Source organism: Schistocerca cancellata, chromosome 4, assembly GCF_023864275.1.
Source record: "Schistocerca cancellata isolate TAMUIC-IGC-003103 chromosome 4, iqSchCanc2.1, whole genome shotgun sequence".
NCBI classification, from domain to species: Eukaryota; Metazoa; Arthropoda; class Insecta; order Orthoptera; family Acrididae; genus Schistocerca; species Schistocerca cancellata.
In genome coordinates, this window is record NC_064629.1 from 181,345,641 (window position 1) to 181,370,971 (window position 25,331).

At 43.8% G+C, this 25,331-nt stretch overlaps 1 protein-coding gene and 1 pseudogene across 1 annotated transcript in view; both read left to right on the forward strand.

Annotated features, from left to right (window-relative positions):
- The window catches only part of LOC126184674 (ligand of Numb protein X 2-like), a 528,500-nt gene that overhangs the window by 17,689 nt on the left and 485,480 nt on the right, over window positions 1-25,331 (forward strand). The gene's annotated exons all lie outside the window — the stretch shown is intronic.
- On the forward strand, window positions 17,764-17,881 carry LOC126185738 (5S ribosomal RNA; annotated as a pseudogene).

Below are 25,331 nucleotides of genomic sequence, written 5' to 3' on the forward strand. Positions count from 1 at the left end.
AAGTTACTCCCCTTCAAAGTAGTCACCAGCGTTGTGTAGAACCCGTTGCCAGCGATGTGGAAAGCATAGTGTACCGTTAGCAGTGCGTGTTCTGTTAATGGTGCGACTGGAGCGGTCTGCTGCCTGTCGCATCTCTGGAACAGTTCTGAAGCGAATGCTACGAAGTGGTTCCTTCATCTTCGGAATCAAATCAAAGTCACAAGGATTTAAGTCCAGGGAGTATGGTGGATGGTACAGTACTTCCCAGTCCCATCGACCGAAGAGAGCAGCCACAGCTTGCGCTGTATGCGCCGGCGCATTGTCGTGCAAATTGATACGTGGGTTGCGCAGAAAGTGTCGCCGCTTCTTTCGCAAAGCTGGTCACAGGTGATACTCCAAAAGCGAACAGTAATACTGTGCTTTGACGGTCTGCCGTGGAGGAACGTAATGCGTTTGGATAACACCATCACAGTCGTACACGATAATCACCATAACTTTCACCATACTGGGGCTTTGATGCACTTTCGACTTTCGCGGCGACCCTTAATGACGCCATTATTTATATTAGCGTTTCAGTTTTGGCTTGTACGATGTGGCCCATGTCTCATCCAGTGTTACGATACGGCGTAAGAAAGCCTCTCCTTCGCTCTCATAGCGCTCCAAGTGCGTCTGAGCAGCGTCGTAACGCATCCATTTGTGCATTTCCGTCAAGTCATGCGGAACACATCGTGATGCAATTTTTCGCATGCCCAGGCGTTCCTTCAGGATGCGAAGCACAGTCGTATGTGCTAGTCCGGTTTCGTGGGCGAGCTCACGAATCATATGGCGTCGATCACTGTCCACTAACGCGGCAACAGCATGCACTTCGTCTTCAGAAACGCTAGGACGACTTGCCCGATGCATGTCTGCCACAGTTTGCCTACCTTCGTTGAAGGCTTTTACCCAACGTGCTACTATTCTGTACGGCAATGCCGATTCCCCGCACGCCTCTTGAAGACCTTGATGAGACTGTCGTGCTGTACGACCTCTGGCACATTCAATCTTGATCCAACTGCGTTGTTCCTGTTTCGAAAACATAGTGACGCCGTTACGTTAGACCGGTCGCTCACAAGTGACTGTGTTTCCCTTGATTGTGCGCACGCCAGTGACGTGGGATGGGCGAGTCTATTTACTCGAAGGTATGTCAACAACGTGTGCTATCAGCGACAATAAAAAATGGCTCTGAGCACTATGGGACGCGGCCTGTCTTTCTCGTGGGCCTCGGTCTCCTATAGGCTGTCGTCGAAGAGAGGTAAGTTTGAGCGAGTCGTGCAATAAGAACACGGATTTACACCGATTATAACAGATATGCTTTCTTTTTATAGGCTTTGGTGCCACCATTTGTGATGGTGTGTCTTTATAGAAGTATACGGCTTAAGTTATATCTTTAACTTAGACCTGTGCTCACTGACGAAAGATACGTACAAAACAGATAATGAAGTTTGAGCTAATAATTACAAACTGCTATTAACACCAGTCTCACACTTCCCGTGAAGAAAATTTCTGACCGTGTAACCCAGGGTATCCCAACTTCAACTTAGACTACGCCAATGAAATTTACTTAATGTTTCCTTAGATCCTATGCAACTTCTTTGTTAATGTCTTATCTTACGACTGCTACTGCCAAGTACGATTTAAAGAGGTAAGGAGGTTAAGATGTTTTCGACAGTGATATCTGACACTGTTGGACAATGACATGAAAGGAAACTGGCTGTCTCGTACTCGTGGCAAGTATAATAAAATCAGGCGCGTATTCGGATCTTGCTCCTTCTGTATACGAGTCCAGTGCCATAACCACTGTGCCATGCCACGTGGTTGCTTTTTGAAAACAAGTTAAAATCCAAGTATAAGAACCTGTTAAAACATTAAGTATATATATATATATATATATATATATATATATATATATATATGTATATACAGCGGACAGAGCGTAGTATCATCACACTACTTTCCCTTATATTAATTAGTCCACCACTTTTTCCCGTCTTGAAACAACATGAAATAAGGTACACATAAGAAGGCTGAGATCGTTTTTTATACTTCGATGTTGCTGTCACATCTACGTGGCACGAACACACAAATAACTTTCACATTAAATTCCAAACAGCGGCTTGGAAACAGAAGCAAGGCGCTCAACAGATAGTGAAACATAAACCGAACTGCATTGGTTTAGTGGCACGAATCCGACTGAGTTGTTTAGCAGCTGAATAACAACCATCTTATTAGCATCTTTTATCCATAAACGCGTCTAATGTGTTTTAAGCCCAACATAATACATTACATCCCATTTAGAAAATGTGAAATTGAAATTGTCCAAGCCGTTATTAGAAATTTTCGTGAGTTACAAAAAACTCACGACAATTTCTAATAACTACCAATCTGTTTATCGACGACGGGCACTGCAGCTTAATTTGTCGATAACTGACTACTAGATCCTCCTCCTCCTCTTTCTCTTTAAAGCCGTCCTCTCACGGGACGTGAAAACGCTTGTGGACGAGGAGATGGTGACATCACAGCGTGGAATTCTACATTCCACTGCACTGCGTATCGGGACACGAAGCATCTGGCGTGTCAGATTTTTGCCTCGTGTAGAGGAGAGGCGACATCGTTTTTACCTTACAACCAGAACTACGTGCTTGGTTATCACAAAGTACGTTGTATGAATATAAGCTGTTTCAGAGCATTAGCAAATTGAAGACACCTCAAAAACGCGTCATGTTGTTGTGATACGTTATAATAAAGTGACATATCTCTGTGTGTCGGTGGATAAAGACTTCCTTTATTTTATGTTTTAAATGTTATAATTGTGTACTGTGACAGTATACCGTTTCGTTGTTACGGCACAATGGTGATATGTCAAAAGCACGTCGTTGTGATACAATTTGTCATAGTTAAGTATCAAATAATGACAGTTCTTGATACAGTGTAAAGTATATACGGAGGGCCGGCTGCTATGTTGAAGCCGTAGTGCAGTTGATAGGACGTGATATGTGAAGTGAAAGGTAGCAAGTTCACGTCCACACAGTTCCAAAAAAATTTTTTACCCCTTCTGTTTTCCAAGAGATTCTGGGTCCTTATTAATTTAATAGAAGTATCACCTACAGTAGTCGGTGTCATTTATTGTAAATAACATATTCGCTGCAATTCTTGTTGGAACGTCCATCGGCTGGAATGTTTCCAGAGTAGCCAGAAATCTTAACGTTACTGTCAGTCTTTTTCAGAAAGTAAACACAAGTTACACGCTGGAAGGTTTTGGTATTACGAAGCTCTGTGTTGTATGTATATTGGAGTGGAACTTAAATATAACCATTTAGTGCTGTATCATGTCAGTGATACACTTTCCCTTCTTTCGTGATAATACAAAACGTGCTGCTCTTCTTTGCACTTTCTCGATGTACTCCGTTAATCCGATCTGGTAAGGACCCCAGACCGCGCAGCAGTACTCCAAAAGACGACGGACAAGCGTAGTGTAGGCAGTCTCTTCAGTAGGTGTGTTACGTTTTCTAAGTGTTCTGCCTTCCCCACTATTTTACGTCATGTCTTCCTCGATATATGACTCAGCATAGGATCCAAACAGCCGTAGAACTTAGTTACGACGATTTATCGGCCTTTTGCCTGTATTCAACTTTTAATCGTACGAATAATATACACTTTGTGATATAAAGTGGAAACAGCACAAACGTGGGTTGGTCGGCTTTGCTGTTAGGCACTTATTTACAAGCAGATAGTTACCTCCTTAGCGATATACCCTGTGTAGTGGCACCCGTTCGTGCCCCCCAACTGTTCTAGCGACGCGACATTGTAGTTGCAGTGGCATTATAGTCAACGATAGTTGCCCCTGTTAAAGGAGTCTAAAAGGGAGCGCGCCAGCTATACAGACCATTAAGACAAGTATGTTGTGATCTGTGGACACAGGGGGCCCCAGATGCCCTAGTCCGGTCACCCGTCTCATCTGCCGCCGAGCTCAAGTGGAGTCAATTACTTCGTTATCAACCATGACATGCCCCGGTATTTACTCGAGTTATCGGCAGGCGCTTCTTGTCCCGACTTAAACTGGAACGAACACAGAGAAAATTTTGTGGGAAAGGCAGAACACTTAGAAAACGTAACAGATCTACTAGACTGCCTACACTACGTTTGTCCGTCGTCGTTTGGAGTACTGGTGCCCGGTCTGGGATCCTTACGAGATCGGATTAACGGAGTACATCGAGAAAGTTCAAAGAAGAGCAGCACGTTTTGTATTATCACGAAATAGGGGAAAGTGTGTCACTGACGTGATACAGGATTAGGGGTGGACATCATTAAAAGAAAGGCGATTTTCGTTCTGGCTGATGTTCTCACGAAATTTCAATCACCAGCTTTCTCCTCCAAGTTCGGAAATATTTTGTCGACGCCGACCTACACAGGGAGAAACGTTCATTATCGTAAAATAAGGGAAATAAGAGCTCGCGCGGAAAGATACAGTTGTTTTTTTTCCGCGCGCTGTTCGAGGTTGGAATAATAGAGAATTATTGTGAAGGTGGTTCGATAAACCCTCTGCCTGGCACTTAAATGTGATTTACAGAGTGTCGATGTAGACGTAGATATTGCCTATCGTTGACACTTGCCCAATTCAACAATCGTCTGACTTTGTGTCGCTTAATTGCAAACTGGATTATGATGGACTGAAAGAAGCTTGGCAGACTTACATGGTATGCTAAAATGTACGACCTGGTGCCAGCAGAAAAAAAACTGGAATCAAGGATGCAGTGCGCAGAATCTAGAGATCTGTCCAAATCGCGTCCTACACATAAAGCCACCTGGCGGTGTGTGGCGGAGGGTAGCTTGAGTACCTCTATCGGTTCTCCCTTCTATTCCAGTCTCGTATTGTTCGTGGAAAGAAGGATTGTCGGTATGCCTCTGTGTGGGCTCTAATCTCTCTGATTTTATCCTCATGGTCTCTTCGCGAATACGTAGGAGGGAGCAATATACTGCTTGACTCCTCGGTGAAGGTATGCTCTCGAAACTTCAACAAAAGCCCGTACCGAGCTACTGAGCGTCTCTCCTGCAGAGTCTTCCACTGGAGTTTATCTATCACCTCCGTAACGCTTTCGCGATTACTAAATGATCCTGTTACGAAGCGCGCTGCTCTCCGTTGGATCTTCTCTATCTGTTCTATCAACCCTATCTGGTACGGATCCCACACTGGTGAGCAGTATTCAAGCAGTGGGCGAACAAGTGTACTGTAACCTACTTCCTTTGTTTTCGGACTGCATTTCCTTAGGATTCTTCCAATGAATCTCAGTCTGGCATCTGCTTTACTGACGATTAATTTCTTTCTGTGTATTCGCAGCACATTACAGGTGTTTACATTGAGATTCAATTGCCATTCCCTGTACCATGCGTCAATTCGCTGCAGATCCTCCTGCATTTCAGTACAATTTTCCATTGTTACAACCTCTCGATATACCACAGCATCATCCGCAAACAGCCTCAGTGAACTTCCGATGTCATCCACAAGGTCATGTATATATATTGTGAATAGCAACGGTCCTACGACACTCCCCTGCGGCACACCTGAAATCATTCTTACTTCGGAAGACTTCTCTCCATTGAGAATGACATGCTGCGTTCTGTTATCTAGGAACTCTTCAATCCAATCACACAATTGGTCTGATAGTCCATATGCTCTTACTTTGTTCATTAAACGACTGTGGGGAACTGTATCGGACGCCTTGCGGAAGTCAAGAAACACGGCATCTACCTGGGAACCCGTGGCCCTCTGAGTCTCGTGGACGAATAGCGCGAGCTGGGTTTCACACGATCGTCTTTTTCGAAACCCATGTTCTCCAGAAAAGTCATTATACTCGAACGCAATACGTGTTCCAAAATTCTACAACTGATCGACGTTAGAGATATAGGTCTATAGTTCTGCACATCTGTTCGACGTCCCTTCTTGAAAACTGGGATGACCTCTGCCCTTTTCCAATCCTTTGGAACGCTACGCTCTTCTAGAGACCTACGGTACACCGCTGCAAGAAGGGGGGCAAGTTCCTTCGCGTACTCTGTGTAAAATCGAACTGGTATCCCATCAGGTCCAGTGGCCTTTCCTCTTTTGAGCGATTGTAATTGTTTCTCTATCCCTCTGTCGTCTATTTCGATAAGGATGTAGTAAGCGTTTGTCAATCATCCTGATGTCACACGTGTTTGTCTCCTAGAGTTTTTTTACAGTCTCATCTGACGTACGAAATTGTTTTATTGTTGCAGATCGCTTGCACTATTAATTCAGTTTGCGCTTATGCTTGGTATTAGGAAGTTTGATGAGGACTGTAATAGTATGGTTTACTTGCATAATTGTGTTTGTGACATTTTGTTCTTGTTGCACAGTCATTTGAAGATGGTCAGTGAAATGTGTAAGGAATAATGATGCAACTGAAAAATATTTGTGGTCAACACAGGACAACTGTGATATATAAATATCGCTTGAGTCAGAAAACATATGGTTTGATTTTGAAACTTTCGTTGCGTGATTAATGAAATATTAATTTCTATGTTTGAAGCGCATGTAGTACATTTGTTTCGAGAAAAAATGGAACCGGTAAGTCGGATAGACACCCGAGTTATTTTCTTTTAATCTCACAGTACTTGGGACTACTTGTACACATCACAGAAATAACCGGTAACATTGCTTGCGCTAAAAATTATTATTTTTTTTTTTCGTGGAAAACACGTTCTGTTCTAAAGTAGGACAATTTGTGCGTTTTGTGGGTAACTTTCCTGTGGCAATCTTCTCTTCTTCATTCCAATGATTTAAAAGAGAAAATGTCCGGAGTCTTAAACACAAGGATCTGGCCTATTAAGTTTTAACGGGTTGTACTCGTAGAAATTTTAGGACACTGATTAAGCATAAAAGGATATAAGATTGGACACAGAGCTTGCCTTGAGGTATCTACGCTCAAATGGCGATTCCGCAAGCAATTGTCCACGTGGAGGTATAAATATTAGTCGCTCTTTTCGTTTCCATATTGAGCTTGGTAAAACCGATTGTATTGCAACAGAATATCCATGGTGGAATTGGTTGAAGTATCGTGAATCTATACACGGACATCCCAGTTGATGAGACCCTTATGCTCAAAGGATAATATTGTCCGTAATGCGACTATGAGTAGTGGAGAGGTGACTGAGTTTCTGGATCTCCTCCAGCTTATTTCATCCTATAACTGTTTTAGTTTCGACATGAAAGTTTACCAGTAGCCAGACGGACTTGCAATGGGTAATTTCCCCTCGGGCTTGCTGGCTAACATTTTTATCACCAGTTTGGAGGCCAACACTTTCGGTAGATGTAAGGAGCGGTTTGGATGACGTTTTTATGATTGTAAAGGGGCGTATGATAAGATATTTAATCTATTTAGTGAGCAACATCCGAAGAGCAGATATACATTGGGAGTTGAAGCAGATTGGAAATAAAGTCTTTTAGACTTGTTTATCACAAGAAAAGATGAGGGTGTCGGCTTTTCGATTTCCCAAAAGCCGACACAGTCCGATGCCATTATATATAGTGACTCGGATCATCCTTTCAGATATAAGATTATTACTTTCGGGCTGTGATTTCACCTATATTAAGATTATCCGTAGATGAGGATGGCGTTAAGAAAGAGTTAGATATTTTAAAAGTTACCGATAGGTAACGGCTGTATAGCATCATTGGTGTCCAGTGTGTACAGGGGAAAGATGGGCAAAAAACCACCGCTGGCGGATGATGTTAAGAAGTTTCCAATGTTGCAATATAAGGGGCCTGTTTCAGGTAAGTTGGCCTGTGCGTTCTCAAAGAGATTCGCGTGGGTTTTCGATCGAGTGGGCAGTTCAGATATAAACGTAGAAATAGGCTGGGACAGCGGGATGGGGGCTACAAGTTAAAGTGCGCTTCGTGTGAGTCTTTTTACATAGAATGTACAGGCCGAAGTTTTTTTAAATGCTTCAGAGAGCATGTGGGTCCCGGTAATAGAACCGAGTTCGGGCAGCATTTAATGGATGAGGGCCACAGAGTCGGTAATATAGATAAATCTATGAAGATTTTGCATCGTGCGCCGTAGGGTATGCGGTTGGATATATTGGAGGACGTGCAGATTTTCAAAAGTAAAATAAAGGGATTGGATACGGTTATGAATGAACAGGTGTATTTGCGTTACAGTCGGTTTTTGGACCCTTTCCAGAACAGTTTCTAATGCTACTTCAAATGATTGTTTCTGATTCGCCTTTTCCTCCCGTTCTCACTCCTGTCTCCCCCCCCCCCCCCCCCCCTCCTCCCTCTACCCTGGCAGGAGCCTCAGCACGATTCCTTCAAACCTAACCTCCCATTGCCTGTTCCTTCCCACATCCTTCCTTTATCTGACGATTGGTAGATGTAACCTCTCTTACGCCTTGTGTCCCTTAACTGCTCCCCTCCTCTCCCCTGCACACACCCTCACTGGCTATCGTAAGCAGCAGGTCTGTGAATGAAAATGAGGTTGGCATTCTATGATTCAATGTCAGAGTGTCCTGGAAGGATGGCTCCTTTGGTTGTATACGGGAAAGCACAGTGGAAAATCCCACTTTCCTCCACCCAACCAGTCCCACCCGCTATTAGTAGCTCCTTTTTATTCTTTCGATTATTTTTTAATTATTCTGATTTTTGCGTGGATTCTTTTATACTAATGTTTCACGGATGAGGCAACTTTGAAGAACTGAAGCTCTTCCATTGTATATGTTTGTCCTTGTGGAATAATCGGTGCTGCTCTAGAGGCTAATTGCTATAAATAAATTAAATTTATACTGAGTAGGAGGATGATTTTAGTTGTTTTAGTTCACTGGTGGGTGTGATACAGTATTTTACGGGAAAATCACATTCCTAACGAACTGCCAGCGCAGAGCTAGCAGTGTCTGGTAATCAGATAGTGAGGATTAAACGCTTTAAGAATGTGTGGTGCAGTATGCCTTGTAACTATTGCGGTTGCACCCGTTAGTCAGTTCTCTTCGCTCCTGTTTTCATACCTCATCGGTACCCGGGGTAGTATCGCACGTGGAGGCAAAAAAAAAAAAAAAAATAAAAATAAAAAAAAGTGGTCCTGTTTTCGATTTAGGCCACAAGGGTCCTACTTACGGTGGAAAAATTTGTTGATTCATACGTTAATACGCCATTTAAAACTTGATGTTTGTTAAAGTTGTTAATGGTTGTTTTCATTTTAAAATGCATCATCTTCAAAAAGTTGGTTTTATTATAAAGTTTTGTTTGTAGACTATTTGTGATATGTGATTTCGTTTTAAAATATACCATCTTTTCATTTTTTTATCTGTCGTATGCTTATTTGTAAACGATGGCTCATGTAATGCACTAAGTGTGACGCCATTTATGTAGGCTTATTTATAAATTGACTTCCTCTTTCGATTTAAGAAACTCTGTAGAGAAAAACGACGTATAATTTTTAGCGCTGTGGCGTACACACTCCTGTATTCATTATTTTGTTTTATTGATGATGATTATGCTGTACAATAGAGGCGCCACCAGCAGGAAAATTTCCTCCTGCTCACTGAGGTTATGCTGTCAGTTTCTTTATGTATGCAGTTTCATGACCACTTGCATTGTACTTCTTTGGATAACGATTGTGATGATTTTTTAGCTATGTGGAGGAATATTTATTCTCATTGGATGGTACGTATTTGATACGTTAGACATTGCACTTTGTGACAGGCATTGGCTGTTTGGTACTTTATGTAACAGATTGCAGTTTCAGCCTGTTGTTCCGCAGGGTGATTTGAGAATGGATGTGGATAAGAACCCGAAACTGGTCATCATCAGATAATAAAAAGAACTATTTTGCAACTTTGGCTGTTCGTCAAATTGACACATTATGATGTCAAAGTGCCTTACCTTGTAATTTATAATATTTTCAGTCACTTTTTGAGTAGGATATCTGTGCTACTGATGTTGCTCTCACTACAGCGTACAGACTTTGAATTACGGAATTTTCATTTTCGGAATAATAATAAAATTAATTTATTATTATTATTTATTTATAACAAATATCATCACGCTGAACCCGAAGAACACTGATTCCTTCACTATTGTGAAGCCTACACATTTGCTATGATATTAAAAGGGAGATGGAAAGGAGGGGGGGGGGATCTGGAATCTTATTGATCCAGAGAGAAAGAAGGGTGGGTGGGAGGGAGAAGAGATGGAGGGGTCCGTGGGCAGGCTGAGGTCCCCAGGGGTGGGGGTGACTCTGTATATACCTCGTGCGGTTTCCTAAGATGTAACACGACACCCCCGACGCCTTATCTTATCGCTGGAAGTCTTATGGCTCTCCTACCAGCACTGCTCTCCTAGTAATGGATACGTGATTCGTGTATTCTTACCTTCAGTAGCCCAACACTTCCAGAGCATAACGAGGCAGGTTCCCTTCGCTTAAATGTGTGATCCTACGTCACCAATCCAATCTGCTGTTTTAAATGGCAGAGGTTAGGACACCCGACTCTATCCTGTAAGGGATAAGCCACTTGCGGCGGCACCTGCTCATCTCCTCTGCAGTGCGTTAATTGCTCTCTTTGGAATAGAGACTGCATTGTCTCCCTTGAGGAAAGGAAGATACTGGAGCTCAAAACAACGAAGCGTGTCCTGTATGGTGAGGCCATAAAGACCTATAAGCTCATGCAGCCTCTCATATTTACTTTTTTTGTTTGGATGAGCTATTCCGAAAGCCGATGCCACTAAATAAACGGAGGTTGCTAGTGTCAGCAGTAGTCCTGCGTTTGTCAGTGCCATTGTCAAGATGCTATTATTGCGAAGCCCTTAGGTCCCCACAGAACATCATTGTAGAGCTTCCGGCACCTCAAGAGGCAGGTTCCAGTAAACAGGCTAGCGCTACTACTGCCGCAGTTTTCCAACGAAACCACCTCTGGCAAACAAATCAGATGGAAAGTGTTAGCCACTGAAGAAGACAGTTTGTAAGCTGTCAGGCAATCTAGACCTCATTCTCCCTGACGGTTATGATGATTCAGCTTCGAAGACAATGGAATATGATGTCTGCCTGGGGCAACCATCTAGGACCAAAGTAAGCCTCCATCCGTTGCAGGATCCCCACTTGGCCCAGAGTGGGTGTGAAAGAAAGACCTCACTAATAAAATGGCGCCGGCCGTTGTGGCCGAGCGGATGTTCAGTGTGGAACCGCGCGACTGCTACGGTCGCAGGTTCGAATCCTGCCTCGGGCATGGATGTGTGTGATGTCCTTAGGTTAGTTAGGTTTAAGTAGTTCTAAGTTCTAGGGGACTGGTGACCTCAGATGTTAAGTCCCATAGTGCTCAGAGCCATTTGAACCATTTGAATTAAACGGCTCCCATGCTACATTTGAACGTAAATGGTTTCAGGCCACATGGGGAAGAACTGAAATTCCTATCTTAGGCACGTCCCTCTGTTTGTGTTTACAAGAAACACACAATAAATGTGCTGACAACATTGTGCTATGCGGCTGTACCCTCCACTGTAAGGATGATCTAACTGGGGACAAAAATGGTTCAAATGGCTCTGAGCACTATGGGACTTAACTTCTGAGGTCATCAGTCCCCTAGAACTTAGAATTACTTAAACCTAACTAGCCTAAGAACAACACAAACATCCATGTCCGAGGCAGGATTCGAACCTGCGATCGTAGCGGTTGCGCGGTTCCAGACTGTAGTGCCTAGAAACGCTCGGCCATCCCGGCCGGCAACTGGGGACAAAAACAAGGGAGAGGTAGCTGTGTTTGTCAGTAACGCACACCACACTTCTGTCCTCTCCTTGGTCACTGACCTCCAAGCAGTTGTCATCGAAGTTCATGAGGTTAAGAGCATCATTATATACTCACCGTATTTACTTCCTTAAGATGCAATAGACTCTTAGGCTCTCTCAGATCTTGCAGATGAACTCCGCCGACCATTTTTGTCCTGGGAGACATCAGTGCCTGTAGTGTAGTATGGAGCTGTTACTCTGCTTGCCCCAAGGGTGAGTTTTTGAGAACGTCATGATGTCTCAAGAGCTGTGCATCCTAAACACGGGCAATACCACTCATTTCTCTGCTGCTACTGGGTCGAATTTGGCCATCGACCTCCCTTTCTGCTCTCCAGCCTTTGCAGGCTCTGCTCAGTAGGAAGTAATTGATGTCCTTCAGTCCAGTGACCGCTTCTCACTCTTGAATTGCGTGCCTGAGGGAGCAGCTATCGAAAGGAAGGTTCAAAAAATGGCTCTGAGCACTATGGGACTCAACATCTGAGGTCATCAGTCCCCTAGAACTTAGAACTACTTAAACCTAACTAACCTAAGGACATCACACACATCCATGCCCGAGGCAAGATTCGAACCTGAGACCGTAGCGGTCGTGCGGTTCCAGGCTGAAGCGCCTAGAACCACTCGGGAAAGGAAGGTGCAGACATGGATGACCAGCAGAGCTAACTGGACTATCTCCAGCCAGCTGGCTCTGTTTGAACACGGAGGCAGCTTCTGGGAATAGGTGAATCACACCACAAGTATGATCTATCATGCCACTGACTTAATACATCCCGAAGCCCTCAGGTAATCTTGGTGGACTTACGCATGCCACTCTGCAATCTGGGTCTGCCTGCGAGCTGCTCTCAGTTGGATTCAGGAGCTGTTGATCCACTGTTGACAACCTGACCGTGCTAGAAGCGGCTATCTAGCTGGGTTTCCTGTGGAGACAGCGTTGTGTGGGGATATTCTTTGACATCAGTAAGGCATACGACACTACTTGGAGGCATTATATTTTCTGACAGCTCCATCAATGTGGCTTTCTGGTCACCCCTGCCCCGTGTTTATTTGCTCCTTCTTATCAAAACGCTTTTTTCAGTACCGAATTGGTGACGTGCTTTCGGATGGGTTTGAATAGAAGAATGGTGTTCCCCAGAGAACTGTTTTAAGGGTGACCCTCTTTGCCATAGCCACAAATAGTAGAACATCTAAGGTAATTAGTCCTGTGCAGTGCTCCTTATCTGTGAACTATTTTGCAGTGTTCTGTTCCTCCTCAGTCAACACTGCAACAGCAACTCGTGTTACAACTTACAGTGAGGAGGTTGGAAAGTGGATTGCAAAGACGAGTTTTACGTTTTCCGCGGATGAGTGTGATGTGTGTTCATCTCAATCCTCGCCATGTCCGCCTCTATAGCTGAGTGGTCAGCGCGATGGAATGCCACGCAATGGGGCCGGGGTTCGATTCCCGTCTGGGTTGGAGATTTTCCCTGCTCAGGGACTGTGTGTTGTGTTGTATTCATCATCATCATATCATTCCTCGACGCGCAAGTCGCCGAAGTGGCGTCAACTCAAAAGACTTGCACCAGGCGACAGGTCTACCCGACGGGAGGCTCTAGCCACACGACATTTCAATCCTCGTCATATTTGTAATTTATCGGCCTTGCCTATGGGGAACAAAATTCTACATTTTGAAGGCTCAGTGAGGTTTCTGGTCCTTATTTTCGACTCTTAACTGTAGTGGTTACCACACTTGAAGGACCTGAAGGCTACGGCCCGGAAATCTCTTAATATCTTAAACTGCCTTGAGGACTGGACAAGGCGCCTCTGCTCCACTTTTGTAGAACTTTTGTGAAATCACGGCTTAACTGTGGGTACACAGAGCACGAATCAGGGATACCTTCTTACCTGAGGATCACTGACGCTATCATCCATGAGGGGCGTCAGGCTGGCCACAGGTGCTTTCAGGACTACCTAATAGCAAGCCAATGCGCTGAGGCTGAGGAATCACCATTCACGATCTGGCGGCAACTCATCATGGTACGTCAAGCATATATAGGGGTTGGACAAAAATATGGAAATATCACGACAATGTTTGAACATAAATGCAGATGCTGGCCAATCCTGCGTGTTACGCTCTTGTATATGCCTACTAACAGAACCTGTACAATGTCCTCAATACTTTTCAAGTGTCAGACGGTTACTGCAGAGGATTGTGACAGAAAATAGGACGACGACAGGTGCAGAAGTCACTGCAGAGCTGGATGTCACATTGGCGAACCCTGTCAGCACCAAGACACGGAGAGAGCTCCATAAGCAGGGAACTGCACGGCGAGGTGGAATTCCAAAACCGTGAATCAGTGGTGCAAATACCATTCACAGGAAAAAGTGATACCGAAGCAATAAAATATGGACCATGGAGCAATGGAAGAAAGTCGTTTGGTTAGATTAGATTAGTTTTTCGTTCCATAGATCCGTGATGAAGAGATCCTCGTGGATGTGGAACATATCAATGTTTTTTAGCTGAAATAACAATACTAAGATTATGAATATACACTCCTGGAAATGGAAAAAAGAACACATTGACACCGGTGTGTCAGACCCACCATACTTGCTCCGGACACTGCGAGAGGGCTGTACAAGCAATGATCACACGCACGGCACAGCGGACACACCAGGAACCAGGGTGTTGGCCGTCGAATGGCGCTAGCTGCGCAGCATTTGTGCACCGCCGCCGTCAGTGTCAGCCAGTTTGCCGTGGCATACGGAGCTCCATCGCAGTCTTTAACACTGGTAGCATGCCGCGACAGCGTGGACGTGAACCGTATGTGCAGTTGACGGACTTTGAGCGAGGGCGTATAGTGGGCATGCGGGAGGCCGGGTGGACGTACCGCCGAATTGCTCAACACGTGGGGCGTGAGGTCTCCACAGTACATCGATGTTGTCGCCAGTGGTCGGCGGAAGGTGCACGTGCCCGTCGACCTGGGACCGGACCGCAGCGACGCACGGATGCACGCCAAGACCGTAGGATCCTACGCAGTGCCGTAGGGGACCGCACCGCCACTTCCCAGCAAATTAGGGACACTGTTGCTCCTGGGGTATCGGCGAGGACCATTCGCAACCGTCTCCATGAAGCTGGGCTACGGTCCCGCACACCGTTAGGCCGTCTTCCGCTCACGCCCCAACATCGTGCAGCCCGCCTCCAGTGGTGTCGCGACAGGCGTGAATGGAGGGACGAATGGAGACGTGTCGTCTTCAGCGATGAGAGTCTCTTCTGCCTTGGTGCCAATGATGGTCGTATGCGTGTTTGGCGCCGTGCAGGTGAGCACCACAATCAGGACTGCATACGACCGAGGCACACAGGGCCAACACCCGGCATCATGGTGTGGGGAGCGATCTCCTACACTGGCCGTACACCACTGGTGATCGTCGAGGGGACACTGAATAGTGCACGGTACATCCAAACCGTCATCGAACCCATCGCTCTACCATTCCTAGACCGGCAAGGGAACTTGCTGTTCCAACAGGACAATGCACGTCAGCATGTATCCCGTGCCACCCAACGTGCTCTAGAAGGTGTAAGTCAACTACCCTGGCCAGCAAGATCTCCGGATCTGTCCCCCATTGAGCATGTTTGGGACTGGATGGAGCGTCGTCTCACGCGGTCTGCACGTCCAGCACGAACGCTGGTCCAACTGAGGCGCCAGGTGGAAATGGCATGGCAAGCCGTTCCACAGGACTACATCCAGCATCTCTACGATCGTCTCCATGGGAGAATAGCAGCCTGCATTGCTGCGAAAGGTGGATATACACTGTACTAGTGCCGACATTGTGCATGCTCTGTTGCCTGTGTCTATGTGCCTGTGGTTCTGTCAGTGTGATCATGTGATGTATCTGACCCCAGGAATGTGTCAATGAAGTTTCCCCTTCCTGGGACAATGAATTCACGGTGTTCTTATTTCAATTTCCAGGAGTGTATCTTACCCCAGGAATGTGTCAATTAAGTTTCCCCTTCCTGGGACAATGAATTCACGGTGTTCTTATTTCAATTTCCAGGAGTGTATACATCATTTGTTTCTATTAAAAAATTCGTCAATGGAGTAGAAGGAGTTGGCCACTAGTAAGTCTTTCAGGCTCCTTTTAAACTGATCTTTATTTGTAACTAAATTTTTTATGTTTGCTGGTAAATTATTGAAGATGAGTGTTCTTGAGTAGTGGACCCCTTTTTGAACTAAAGTAAATGCTTTTAAGTCCTTGTGCAGATCATTTTTGTTCCTGGTATTGTATGTATGAACTGAGCTGTTTGTTGGAAAAAGAGATATATTATTTAGGACATATTTCATTAAGGAGTAAATATACTGAAAGGCAGTAGTTAGTATACCCAGTTCTTTGGAGAGGTTTGTACAGGACGTCCGTGAATTTACTCCACAAATAATACGTATTACACGCTTTTGGGCTCTGAAAACTTTTGTTTGACCTCAAGAGTTACCCGAAAATATTATACCATATGACATTATGGAATGAAAGTAGGCAAAATATGCAAGCTTTTTCATTTTTTTTTGTCGCCTATGTCAGCTAACACTCGAATTGCAAATACAGGTTTGTTAAGGCGTTTCTGCAGTTCTGTGGTGTCCTCCTCCCAACTGAATTTATTATCAAGTTGTAATCCCAGGAATTTAAGACTGTCAACGTCTTCTATCTGCTCTTCTTCATACTTTATGCATATGCTGGGTGGAAACCTCTTACAGGTTCTGAATTGCATATAGTGAGTCTTTTCGAAGTTTAATGTCAGTGAGTTGGCTTTAAACCATTTATTAATATCCATGAAAATATCATTAGCAGATCTTTCTAGAACTACACTCGACATACTATTTATTGCAATACTAATGTCATCTGCAAACAAAACGAACTCTGATTCTGGCAGTGTAACTGATGAGATATCATTAACGTACACAAGAAAAAGCAATGGCCCTAAGATGGATCGTTGTGGGGCTCCAAATGTAATTTCTTCCCATTCTGATGATGACTGATGACTTAATTCACTAGTCCCTTGCACTGACAAAAAGGGTGTCGGATGAATCTTGCTGTACACTGTTTCCAGCTTCCCAACGTCCCAAGAGTGAAACATGACGGGGCTTCGGTGACAATTTGGGCAGACACTTGGTGGATTCCATGACCCCACGGTTAATCTGAAAGGTAGCATTACTGCCAAGGATTGTGGCTGATCAGGTCCATCCCATGGTATAGTGTTTGTTTTTCAACGGTGATGCTGTGTTTGAAGACTATAGGGTTGCTATTCACAGCTTGCATCGTCCAGGACTACTTTTCTGGGCACCAGGCTGGATTTCTGTATCTCCTCTGGACACCATAATCACTAGGTATCAATATTATTGAGCTTTTGTGATCTACTTCGGAGAGAGGGTGCCTGATTGCTATCCACCTCTGTTGTCGTTTTCTGATCTTGCCACTATTTTGCAGGAAGAATGTGGAGTAAGATTCCCTTGAAAACCATACTCACCAGCATTTATCCATTCCGAGACGGCTGGAAGCTGTTTTGAATGCCAACGAGTTTCCTACGCCGTATTAGGCATGCTAATATGTTGTTTTTTTGATGTTTCCATTTTTTTGTCCATCCACTGTAGGTTTGCGGTCAACCCACAAAAGCGATTAATACGAATGCAGGTATGGTTCCTTTGTAAACGACATGGATAATTTCTTCACAATTTTACCCTAGCCAATCTTGCGCTCCATCTGTTAACCAGCTAACTGACAAAATGTTTTATGCCCGTAACAATGAAATACATGTCAGTAATGCACTCTTTCGGAATAGTAATCAATAAAACTGCTCAATTTAATATGTGTTTCTTAGTCCACCATGAGTTATCGGCTGGTAAATATTCATACCAGTGACTCAGATGCGCAAAATTTGTGCTGAAAATGTTTGAAAAATATGCAGGAAATTAGAAATGCCAACTCCTATTATTAATTCTGCCAACGGCCTTGCCGCAGTGGATACACCGGTTCCCGTGCGATCACCGAAGTTAAGCGCTGTGGGGCGTGGTCGGCACTTGGATGGGTGACCATCCAGACCGCCATGTGCTGTTGCCATTTTTCGGGGTGCACTCAGCCTCGTGATGCCAATTGAGGAGCTACTCGACCGAATAGTAGCGGCTTCGGTCAAGAATACCATCTTACGACTGGGAGAGCGGTGTGCTGACCCCACGCCCATCCTATCCGCATCCTCCACCGAGGATGACACGGCGGTCGGATGGTCTCGGTAGGCCACTCGTGGCCTGAAGACGGAGTGCTTTTTTTTATTATTAATTCTGGAATTCAGAACCAACTTTATACCATGTGTGTAAATCCACATTTGCAGTCACTTCAGTATCAAAGTATGTTTGACGACTTTCATGATATGCTTCTTCAAGCACAGGAAGACAGTCCGCTGCATCTGTACTAGACGTTTCACCCACTGGGTAACGCTGTGACCCAGACTACCATCAGTCCTGTAGTAGTATTTAAAACGCTACGTATAGTAGCTACATGGTCAGCATTAGTCTGCACTAAATTCTGAATGTTCTGCATGCTTTACTGTAACTTCCTCCCAGCAGTTCATTACACGATCGGTCAGAACTTAAGCTGCTGTGGAATTATGCGATCTCCATGAAGTCATTCTTACAGATCTAAAAGAAATGTTCACGAATGTTGGTATAAACCCTCTAACTATAAAAGCCAACCAAAAATGAGTAAATATTGTACTTATTACTTTCAAACCGTTTTCACCATGTTGCACTTTTCCGTAATCATCCTAAATGTGCAGTGTCAGCGGACATAACTTATATTATCTCAGCGGCTAACATTTTCGAGATAATTTCCTCATTAGAAGCAATATTTCGCAGCATAGACGAGGCGTGTTTTTTTAAGTAAGTACCGTTTTGAAATTTAAAAAAAGACGTGATAAGATATCTCAATAATTTTATTTTTACGTGAAAGCCTGTACCTTAACCTACTTTTCTACATAATTTCGGCAATATTGAGGCACTTGTCATAACGTTGTACCAGTTTTTCAATACCCTCCTCAAAGTCTGCCGCCTGACTTGTTAACCACTGCATCACCACTGTTTTGACTTCGTCATCGTCTTGAAGACGCTGACCGCCCAGGTGTTTCTTTAAGTGCACAGATGGTAGTCACTGGGCGCAAGATCGGGGCTGCACGGAGGATGATTTAGAGTTTCCCATCGAAAAGATGTGATGACATCTTTGGTCTGATTCACCACATGCGGACGGGCATTGTCTTGCAGCAAACCGATGCCCTTGCACAACTTCCATCGACTGCTGCTTTGATTCTGGTGTGACGTAGGCCACCCATGTTTCATCGCTCGTAACAATTTGGCTTAAGAAATCGTCGTCGTTGTAATACCGCTCAAGGAAAGTCAATGCACTGTCTAAATGTTTGGTTTTGTGCACATCCTTCAACATATTCGGTACCCAACGTGCGCACAATTTTCGGTAATTCAGGTGCTCTGTCACAATGTCATACAAAACACTTCGAGAAACATTAGGAAAGTCATCCCACAAGGAGGAAATCATAAAGCGTCTGTTTTCTCTCACGTTATTGTCCACTTCCTGCACCAAACTTTCATTAACGACCGAAGGACGCCCACTCCGTTGTTCATCATGCACATTTGTGCGGCCATCTTTTAATGCTCTAACCCACTTTCTTACCATTCCATCACTCATAATGTTTTCTCCGTAAACTGCACAGATCTCACGATGAATATCGATCGCTTTTAGGTCTTTAGCACTAAGAAATCTTATAACAGCCCGAACTTCTCAGTCGGCTGGACTCACGATTATCGGAAGCATCTTAAACACTCAGTACACAAGGCAAACAAGGAAGAATCAGACTGTAATGGCGTCAGTGCGTAGATTAAGGTACAGGCTTTCATGTAAAAATAAATGTATTGAGATATCTTAGCACGTCTTTTTTTTCTAATTTCAAAACGGTACTTACTTAAAAATACACGCCTCGTAATTAGTAATATTTGGATGTTACTGGGAACTTAATTCACGAAAATCTATTTGATTACTTGTACAACTCTAGCAGTAAATGTGGTTACAAACGACTCCCGTTTGATTTTATACTTTATAATGTAGAAAATTTTACTGTAAATTGAACTTACTGTCGCTTATATCAGAAGAGTAAATCCAAAGGTGACCCATGCTAATTGAACACAAAACCAGCTCTGAAGACAAGCCTCTCAAAGGCCATTAGTAGCTTTCTCGCTGATAACTCAAGCCTACCAACTTAGAAACATAAAAATGGTATTCTTACTTATCAGAGAAACTACTGCATATAGATTAATACCAATAAAATCGATTGCTGTTAGTAAATTAAGTAATAAAGATAATTTAGGACTAATCGCATACACACTCCAGTGTCACTTAGTGTTAATTACCTCGTTTAACCTACATTAAATTACGGCAGAGAAATCTCACATGACACAACATGAAACAACTGGTTTCCATTTTCATTTATAAAAATTAAATAACAGTTAGTGAAGTGCTGTAAGAGCAGTGAAATGCATTTTAGAATTTAATGTGGGTACCAACTGAAGCAGGTTACTGGACTCGGAAGCAAATGTCTGTTGCTTTTAGCGTATATTTTTGTCGATTGGGAAGTGGTAATGTTTACCTGTTATCTGGCACTAGATGGAGGACATCGCGGCGCCTATCCTTTTTTCTCCCTTTTGGAATTCTTTACGGCTTCTAGCCCGAAAGAGAGAGAGAGAGAGAGAGAGAGAGAGAGAGAGAAATATTCTGCCGTAACTGTTGGCGATTCTCTGCTGTGAGATATTAGTGTGTTGCTCAACTTCCTGTAGGTTTTTGCGTAAGAGCTTGTTATTTTCTGCAGTGCAGCGAATGTTCGTAATTGCGACGGCTTCGCAGTTGATTCTGTCGAGATTATTGTTTGTTGTTTAAGCATAGACATCAGTATGCGAGGAAGCCGACACGAGGCGTCCGACACCAGAGCTATATCCCATGCACGAAAAGCACGCCTTCAGCTATATATATTCCCGCAATTCATCCCCAGATGTTCTGACGTCAGCGTTTGCAGAGGCCATCTTAAAATATCCCTGAGAAATCCTCACTCGACTCTGCTTACCATTCGGTTGGTCCTCATCGTGATGGCTGTTATAACTTTCGGCAGCACGTCAAACGGAAGAACTCAGGGTTCAGGAAAATATCAAGAGTGGTGAAAACTGTAGTATAAATTAATGTCACACACACACACACACACACACACACACACACACACACACACACACAAGCGCGCGGGGGCGTACGCGCGCGCGGTCGCGCCTGTGTGTTCGCTTTGTGAAATGATCGGAAGTACCACCAACATCAGTTTCGGCCGAATTTATGCTATAAATCCACACAGGTTAGGTTATGGATAATTTTTGTCATCCGAAAGAGTAGGGGAAATCTGAAGACATATTAATCAGCATTTCTGCAGTTTCAGCTTAGCCTCTGAGAGAACTATACATTCTTTGGTTGAATAAAGCTTGCTGAGTGGGTAAATGCTAGGATTCTTTTCTCTTGCACCCTAGGGTACTATTTTTGAATTTGAAAAAATCCAAATTGCGCTATGATTTGGAGTCCACGATAACCTTTAGGTTCTCCTGTTATTGGGTCGTTAAGTCTGTCGGAATGCCAGAGAACGGCATGGGCATACCACTTCTAGTACGGTTATATTTAGCAAAGCATTTTGGCGTTCAAAACAACTTTTGGATTGAGGACAGCTTCACATTTTTTTAAATCACAGTCACATTACATGTAATGTCTGAGTTATCAGAATGATCTTGCCTTTCGGATAAATAATATATTTGCTTTTGTACACGCACTGAAAGTTGTTCTTCGCCTTCACATACTTTTGTGAAGTTAGTTCGTTCCCCTTCGATGGGACCAGGCGCTCTTGTTGAAAACTTAGCAGATAGAAATTTCAACAACGAATTGTAATCTTATTCAACCGTTAATTGCTTTCATACTAGGGCGGCTGCTTGTATTAAAAAATACTTGATGGAAATATTAAAGCTTTTGAATATACCGTTGCCGGTATGACATTAAACAAAAAAAAGAAAAAAACGATGAGGCCATTAGAAACGGAGCGCAAGCTCCTGTTTGGAGCAGTTAATCGCTTCAAAGCAATCGTCATGGAAATGTGGCCGTTGCTCCTGAATGCTTTAATTACTGCGTCGCAGACTAGATAGCCAAGACTGATGGCTATATAAGATTGCATCTGGAAAAGGGATCTGGAATTTACGACTCGCTGAGCGCCAGTCAAGATTTCACAGTGATACACAACACGTAAATACATTTAGAATATCAAGTGATTGGAAATCGGATACATATTTTCGCATGACCTTCAGTATATTCGTAAACATAAGTTTGTGTGCCATATGATTGAGTTCTACATGTACATGATTGCTATGCATTTCACAATTAAGTTTCTGGCAGAGGGTTCATCGAACCACTTTCAAGCTATTTCTCTACCGTTCCACTCTCGAAAAAAGCACGCGGGAAAAACGAAAACTTAAATCTTCCCGCGCGAGCTCTGATTTCTCTTATTTTATTATGTTCATTATTCCTCGTCACGTTGGTGGGGACCAACAAAATATTTTCACACTCTCAGGAGAAAGTTGGTGATTGTAATTTCATGAGAAGATCCTGCCGCAACGAAAATGGCCTTTGCTTTAATGACTGCCACCCCAATTCCTGTATCATATCCGTGACAGTCTCTCCCCTATTTTGCGATAGACAAAACTAGGTGTCCTCCTTTGAAACTTCTGGGTGTCTTCTGTCAATCCTACCTGAAGCGGGTCCCAGACCGCACAGTAATACTTCAGAAGAGGGCGGAAAAGCGCAGTGTAAGCAGTATTTTTAGTAGACCTGTTACGTTTTGTAAGAAGACGGTAAATGACAGTTACGTGCAAACAATTTTAGAGGGCTGCTCAGATTGTCTCGTAAATCGTTTATGTAGGTTAGGAACAGCAAATCGCCTTAAACATTTACTTGGGGAACGCCATATATTAATTTTGTTCTATTCGATGACTTTCCATCAGTTACTACGAACTGTGACCTTTCTGAGAGGAAATCACGAATCCAATGACACTACTGTGCTGATACTGCATAGGCACGCATTTGGTCAGAAGTCGCATGTGAGGGACGGTATCAAATGCCCTCTGGAAATCTAAAATTATGGAATCAGTTTGACGTTCCCTGTCGATAGGACTCGTTGCTTCGTGAGAACAGAGAGCTAGTCGAGTTTCACAAGAACAATATTTTCTGAATCCGTGTTGGTTTTTCCTCGACAAATCGTTCTTTTCGAGGTAACTCATAATGTTCGAACACTGTCTATGTTTCAGAATCCTGTCGCAAATCGACATTAGCGATATGGGTCTGTAATTCAGCGGATTGCTCCTATTTCCTTCCTTCGGTATTGGCGTGAGTTGGGCAACTTCCCAATCTTTAGGTACGGATCTTTCGACGAGCGAGTGGTTCTACTCGAATGAGATTGCTAATGTATGGGACTGTTGTATCAGCATAACCTGGAAGGAACTGACCGATACACAAACTGGACCCGAGGTCTTTCCTTTATTAAGTGATTTAAGCTGCTTCGCTACACCGAGGACATCTATTCTAAGTTACTCATGTTGGCAACTGTTCATCTTCTTCGGTGAAGAAATTTTGGATAACTGTGTTCAGTAACTCCGCTTTAATGGCACAGTCATCCCTAACATCACCATAGTTATCTCGCATTGAGGGTATTGCGTCTTTCCGCTGGTGTACTTTACACATCACCATAATCTCTCTGGATTTCTGCCAGATTTCGAGACAGAATGTCGTTCTGGAAACTGTTGAAAGCATCTCGCGTTGCAGTTCGAGCTAAGTTTCGAGTTTCTGCAAAACTTTGCATTCTTGGGTATTTTATGTTCTTTGAATTTAGCATGCTTTTTTTCGTTGCTTCTGGAACAGTGCTCTGACCTCTTTAGGGATCAGCCCCATCTCTTATTTGTTTATTTGGTATCTATCTCTCAATTGCCGTCGATACTATTTCTTTGAATTTAAACCACATCTGGTGTGCACTTACGTAGTCAGACTGGAAGAAATGGACACACACTCTCAGGAAGACGTGAAGCGAATTTTTATCTTTTTTCTAATAGATGTATTTTGCGTTTATTTTTGGTGAATTTTGATGTGCTGTTACGTGGTAGTGTATAACTACAGATTTTTTCATACAGTTGGAACTTAGCACAGTGAAACTTAGGCTGTCAGTAAATAGTGAATATAATTCTGACTAAGAAAATGAATAAACCAATTAACGATAACACAAGCAGTGAGTTAGTGTGCCTTCGCCAAACTACGAGGGACCAAAAAAATGGTTCAAATGGCTCTGAGCACTGTGGGACTTAACATCTATGGTCATCAATCCCCTAGAACTTAGAACTACTTAAACCTAACAAACCTAAGGACATCACACACGTCCATGCCCAAGGCAGGATTCGAACCTGCGACCGTAGCAGTCGCGCGGCTCCGGACTGAGCGCCTAGAACCGCTAGACCACCGCGGCCGGCTACGAGGGACCTAGATTTGAAATCTGAACAACTGAATAAATTGGTCGCACTGGATGAAACTATGCTCTGTTAGTCACAACTGCTCCGAGAATTTGACTTGTTATGAAAAGGGATGTTACACATTAAAACGCTGTCGCTCTGAGAAGACAAGACGTCTTATTTAAATATTCAAAGAAACGGACCGTAAGTCTGAGAAAATTAGTGTTTAGTTATAATGATGAATTGCTGATGTAACACTACTGGCCATTAAAATTGCTACACCATGAAGATGACGTGCTACAGACGCCGAAATTTAACCGACAAGAAGAAGATGCAGTGATATGCAAATGATTAGCTTTTCAGAGCATTCACACAAGGTTGGCGCCGGTGGCGACACCTACAACGTACTGACATAAGGAAAGTTTCCAATCGATTTCTCATACACAAAATGCAGTTGACCAGCGTTGCCTGGTGAAACGTTGTTGTGATGCCTCGTGTAAGGAGGAGAAATGCGAACCATCACGTTTCCGACTTTGACAAAGGTCGGATTGTAGCCTATCGCGATTGCGGTTTATCGTATCGCGACATTGCTGCTCGCGTTGGTCGAGATCCAATGACTGTAAGCAGAATATGGAATTGGTGGGTTCAGGAGGGTCATACGGACCGCCGTGCTGGATCCCAACGGCCTCGTATCACTAGCAGAGATGACGGGCATCTTATCCGCATGGCTGTAACGGATTGTGCAGCCACGTCTCGATCCCTGAGTCAACAGATGGGGACGTTTGCAAGACAACAACCATCAGCACGAACAGTTCGACGACCTTTGCAACAGCATGGACTGTCAGCTCAGAGACCATGGCTGCGGTTACCCTTGACACTGCATCACAGACAAGAGTGCCTGTTGTACTCAACGACGAACCTGGGTGCACGAATGGCAAAATGTC